At 40.7% G+C, this 6,000-nt stretch overlaps 1 long non-coding RNA gene across 1 annotated transcript in view; it reads right to left on the reverse strand.

The window, feature by feature from the left end:
* LOC142014106 (uncharacterized) overlaps positions 1-4,630 on the reverse strand; it is a 52,902-nt gene extending 48,272 nt beyond the window's left edge. The window contains exon 1 of the long non-coding RNA XR_012645866.1: positions 4,548-4,630. This is a non-coding gene — a long non-coding RNA (uncharacterized LOC142014106). The remainder of the gene's footprint in view (positions 1-4,547) is intronic.
* Positions 4,631-6,000: the final 1,370 nt, after the last annotated feature.

Consider the following 6,000-nt stretch of genomic DNA (forward strand, 5'->3'; position numbering starts at 1 on the left):
AAGGGAAAGGACATAAGGGATGCTGAAATGTGAATATTTTGTATTTTAAATGCTTTTAACTGCTTTTCTTTTCTATCTTTAATAAAAGGTTTCAAAGGATTTGTAATCATGTGTTTGCTGTGGTAGTAAGCAGGCTGAGCCCCAAACTCTTTTTAACCCTGTTTATAATAACTGGGTTGTGTTAATGCCTAAACTCATATAAAACCTTCTACTTGCCACCCAGTTTTTCCTATGGAAGGGAAAAATCTGGCCTAGAGCATATTTTGTGCTTTCTGAACACAGCAAAGTGAGTTTATTTATACATCCAGTTTGGCTTAGGAAAGAGAGGGGGTGGGGCAGAAAACACTAAGAATTTATCCATCCTGGAGGTTTGGCACCAGCATAGTTGCAGTAGTGCAAAGGCCTAGCATAGGTGTACAGCACTGGTGTAACCTACAGCTGTCATCAGTGCCAATTCCTGTTCCATGAAACTCAGTAGAATGGTTGATAGAAGATGGCTACCAAGGTAAGCTGGACTGGTGAAGATACAGTTCACCAATGCTGCAGCTATGGTGGTATGGGATGGAGAACAAAAAAATATAGGGGTGTGTTTGGAAAGCTTATTGGCCAGACAATAGCATGTTGTTTCTTGGATTACTAGATTGTACTTTCTGAAGGAAGGCAGGGAATGAGAATGAGAACAACCATGTCAGCTTTCCATCTTGGCCCCGTCAGAACCACACAAGGCCTGCTACGGATCAGTTACCATTCACCATCTACGCAAAATAATGAGCTTAAATTGCAGGAAGGGATGTTTAGTTGGGCATTAGAAAAAAATTTCCTATCAGAGCAGTTAAACACTTGAATAAATTGCTCAGGAAGGTTGTGGTTGTCATTGGTGTTTTTTAAAAACAGGTTAGACAAACAACTGTCAGTGAAGATAATACTTAGTACAGCCTTTGGGTAGGAGACTGGACCAGATGCTCTATTGAGGTCCTTTGGGTTCTACACTATGATTTGGAAAAGGAATGGAGGGGAAAGGCAGTTACTGCAGTTTACAATCAGAAACAACAAACTGGGGCTGTTTATCTACTCAGAGCCAGATCTCCCATATTAAATGTACCTTTGTGAGCCCTAGCTTGAAATTACTGGCAAAATTCCCGTTTGGTGTAAATGAAGCAGAATCAGGTCCTTAAAGTATGGAAATATTTTAATATGACTTCTTCCAGTTGCCACATTATTCATATTGAAAGGTTCTTTTTTTCTTATTTGGATATCATCGGTGCATGTGCAATATTTGACATCAGATTACACCAAGGAGACCATATACATTCTAAACATATTCTCTGCTAAAGTCAAATACTCTCCTGGAAATGGTAAAAGCCTCTCATTTTATAATCGAATACCACCATGATAAGAACGATATAAAAAACACAGTTTGACAGGCCGGGTGGGGACATTTGCTTGTTTATAAATTGGCTTATGTTTCCATGTGAACATTGCTGAGTAAGTAGGCACCCTTGCTTAAGGATGGTTTAATTTATATGCCCCGAGACTGAGGTCATATCGATATCATGCACGATTTCTATCAGCTTTACAGATTCCTTAACCTGAGAACGTTCAAGCTCATTGAGATCTATTCATACTTGGCAGATTGATATAGTAACTGACAATTCACTGCCATCCAAGTGTATCTGAGAGCACAAAGCTCACATAAATATTGTTGAGCATATCCCATTGTGGAATAGTTGGTTATTTACTTCTGCCTTTCAACTTTCTACAGCTCTGTGTGGAAGATCATTTCTTTCAGTGTCATATATCTGACTTAGTCAAGAGACATGGCAAGCTTCTTGTTCCCTTTTACCAGTAACAAACTGTGCTGGAATGTCAAACACAGATTTGTTAATCCCCAACAGACAGAAAATGTGGAACCAAAATGAACATAAAAGAAGGGTTGCTAGAGACCAGAGACAGCCTGAGTACAAACCCAGCTTTATAAGTGGCACTGAAATAAGTTGCTGAATAGTCCGTTAGTCCAAGAAAGGCATCTGGAAGCCTACCTGATTTCTTCTTCCCTCACCACCACAGAGGAAAGGGCAGTGTGCTTACACAATCTAAGCCCTTCCTGAAGGTATCAGTGAATGAGCAGCTTGTATGGAATGTAAATAGGATTTTCATGCTACCTTATTCTAAGGCCATTTTAGAATTATCCAGCAGGCCTCCAGAATCGGGTTAACCATACTTCTCTTACCCTCATCTTCCACTGCTGGCAACTGTAAGAACATCTGGAGTGCAAAAAAGTCACCAGAACCAGAAGGATTTAGGGAGGTGAGGGCCAGTATGAACAGTTACTCACCACCCAAATCAAACCTGAGCTAAACATTTTTGAAAATGCAGAGATTGCTTGAGGCACAAAAATGACACCTCTTCTTAACTATGGGGGTCTTTTCAGAGGAATCTCTCTAGCCATAAGTCTCATTCAGAGAAACTCTGCACATTTCCCCATACCTGCATCTGGGTGTTAGTTGCGTGCTTTTGGGTCTGTTTTCCTGATGTGCTGATGGGAACAGACCTTATGATCTCCCACAACTGCCACTGTGCTGCCTTGCTACTCGCAAGAAAGCAAATGCTCTCACAAGTCTCACATTTGCTGACCTCCATCTGCCTGCACAGCACAGATTTAGTTAAAAAGTCAGTTAAACTGGCTTTCCTTATATTAATAAAAAATACCCGGATAAATCTCAAACCTTGCAGTGTACTTCAGGAGTGAGGCATAAGGCAAACGGGCATTAAACAAACTTGCTACTTGAGCATCATTCACACATCAGCCCTGCACTAGCACTTATTATTTTGATTCAGCATTTTACCACAATCCTATGACAGGTCATGTGGAACAGAAAGATTTTCTTCTCCCCTTCCTTCGTTCACCCCGATGATACTAAAAGCAAAATATTAGATAATAGCTGGTGAACACTTCAGTAGAACCTAATCCTGAGGTTAACTACAAGTAGTGAAACACTGACAGATTTTGTATTGCATGAAGTAGAATATGTGCTAGAAATCAGAATGGTTGAGGACATGATTTTGTTTGTAAAAGAAAAAGACATCTATTCAGAGAGTGCTGATTAAGAAAAAATATATATAAAATTTTTTTACATTAATAGTTCCTTTTGTATTAAGGCCTCAAAGCTATTTTCAGACTTATTTAAGACTCAATATAATCCCATGGAGCTAATAAGTACATGAACTTTCTGACCACATCTGATAGATGAGACATCTGAGATTCAAGAAAGTTAAGCAACTTTTACATAAGTTCCTTGAGCAAATCAGGGCCAGAAATAGAACCAAAAAGTCTAGATGCTTTGCAATGCATGCCATCCACTAGCAAACAGTTTTTCCTGCTGTTTTCAAGCAAAAAAAGAACCAAAACATTGTTCAGAAAAGTTACTTGCAGCTAACACAAATGGGTCTGCTATCTAAGTCAGATGAGCACTGAACTCCTATTTCATCTGGTTCCAATCTCCACCAACCAAAACAACCTAAACTATATCAATCACTTGATGTAAAAGACATGGAGTAATGTGACTAGAATGTTGTCACAGAATTAAGGGCTTCTGTTTGGAAAGCAGATGTCTTGGCTTTGCCTTGGTCTTGTTTATTCTTGAAAAATACCAAAGCAAAGCAGCAGGGTCACTATTATCCTGTGACAACATTCTGTTAATTAGGCATGTCATTTGTTTGTATGGCCTAACCTTCTGCAAGTCCTAAGTATTTCCCTCTCTGCAAGAATGTAACTACACAAATACTGCAAGTGCAGATGCTTTATGAGCAGAATTCTGACCAGTTTATTTTGTAGTTTCAAATATTGATCTATCTTTAAAACTGTTGGGCTGTCAGCTGGGCATGAAACAACATCTTTGTTTTCCCCCCTACAAGACTAGGGGCTTTTGGCCTAGATTCTCCCTTTGGCAGCTGCTGTGTGGTGACTGTCATGATCCTCCGAGAGTTGGCTGCATCCAGAGGAGAAGCTGTGTGCATATTTTGTACAGTGCTTTGGGAAAAGTGTTACCTTCAGATAAATATTTTTACTTTGCAATTGCAGTCAAAGTTCTGCTCTCAGTTACCCACATGCAATCTCCCTGATGTCCAGTGTTAGGAAGGTGCCCAATTAAATACGATAAAGTAGAAGTTGGAAAGCAGGCACCAGAGTTAAAGGAAAATTTAGACACTTCCTTCTGAGGAATAAAACTAGTAGAATGAGCTCTTCATCTACTTTACATTGGTGAAGATTCACTGAAGACAATAAAGCTATGCCACTAACTTCAGCAGAGAATCTAGCCTCTATTGTAGGCACAGGAAATACATGGAAGCACTCAGTAACAAGTAGTGAGGCACGCATTCCAGCGAAAATAAAGATAGAAACAGTGAAATAGATGAGGTAGAAAAACATTACAGTTGTCGAATTATAACCTACAGGAGATCTGCAAAGAGTAAAAATTATTTTTGCAAAGTACATCTGAAAGGTTCCTTCTGTCTTGTCTTCTTAAAAAAAAAAACTTTAAACATACCAGGAACATCGTACAAGTTCAGCAGCTGTACTGCTTCAGGTCTCATTGGGGTTGGGATGTCGATGGTGTGCTTTCTCATCCCTTAAATTAAGAAGAGCGTTTGCATTAGTAAAACCAACAAAAGTTTAAAAAAAAAGTTAAATGGTCTCTATAAAAATTACCTTTCAGTCCATGACTTCTCTCTGATGATTTAAAAGAACCACAGAGCTGTCTGAAATGCGCCCCCCCCCCCACCCCCGACCTCAGGGAATCCTCACACCCAAAACCCCTCCAGTTCCACCAGTTACCAGGGAAAGAGGAAACATGGCAGAGTCAGACACGTCAGTCCCTTCCAGCTTCATCACTACTACGACTTCAATGCACAGTTAACTCAGATGATCAATGCTCAATGTTTGCACACAAACTGCTCTACTAACTGACTGCAACCCACACAGGCACTGAGCTCCTGTGGGTGTCTTGCTAGAACTTCTGGGAGGTGTATCCATGATCGTTTATGCTGCTACAGGTTGAGCTGTTTTCTGAGTCTTTGCTCGTGTATAGTGGGACAACTTGTCTGTCCTTCTGAGCCCACCAAGGGAACTATGGGAAGTTACTGGAGGACTAATCAACATTCAAGGGTTTGAACCAAAGTCATTACTGCAAAGTGGGTGGATTACCAGCCAGAGCAATGCTTCACTGTTACGTCTTCATTACAGAGTTAACCAGGGCACTTAACTATTTCTCTTAACTTCACTTCTGGCCACACATAAAACCCTCCTATGCACATCTGTGTGATTTTATTAATTAATTATTGTTATTATTATTATTATTATTAATAACCAGTCATGATACTTTTACTATGTTACTAACCAATTAAGATATCAATTTGCACTACTTATTAACTTATTTACTATGCAAATTATAAATTACTATTAAAATTTGAATAGTGCTGTAGTAAAAGAAGCAACGAATTCACACTACTGGGCCTCTTTTTGGAAATGTTGATCACGAATTTGCCTTCAGCACCCCCAGAGCTGAGTATGACTGGGCTCAGAGCCTGAGTAAGGCTTTCACTCTGACCAATATCCTGCCTACTTAGCAGTGAAGTGCAGGCTCAATCCCATGGCCATATAGCACCAGTGAAGATAGAGTAAAGGTATGACTTTGCAGTGTGGCTGCTCGCACGTGGTCACCAATCACACAGTCTCTCTCTACAGTCAACACATACCCTTTGTGCCTTATCCAAGTTCACACAAGATCTCAACAACCAAGTGATCAAGTTGCCCCTGGGCAAGGTGGCAGGGCAGATCTGCAGTCCCAGAAAGGACGCAGCCTCAGGCAGAAAGGACAGGGCTAGGGCTGCTGGCCCTCAGCACTGCTCAGAGTGCGCTGTGCCAGGCCCCTTCCACAGCCCTCAAAGCTGCATGGAGTACAGAATACTGGCCCCCTCACCAATCCCCGGCCAGCTCTGAGA

The sequence above is a fragment of the Carettochelys insculpta genome, chromosome 6, assembly GCF_033958435.1.
Source record: "Carettochelys insculpta isolate YL-2023 chromosome 6, ASM3395843v1, whole genome shotgun sequence".
Taxonomy (NCBI): Eukaryota; Metazoa; Chordata; order Testudines; family Carettochelyidae; genus Carettochelys; species Carettochelys insculpta.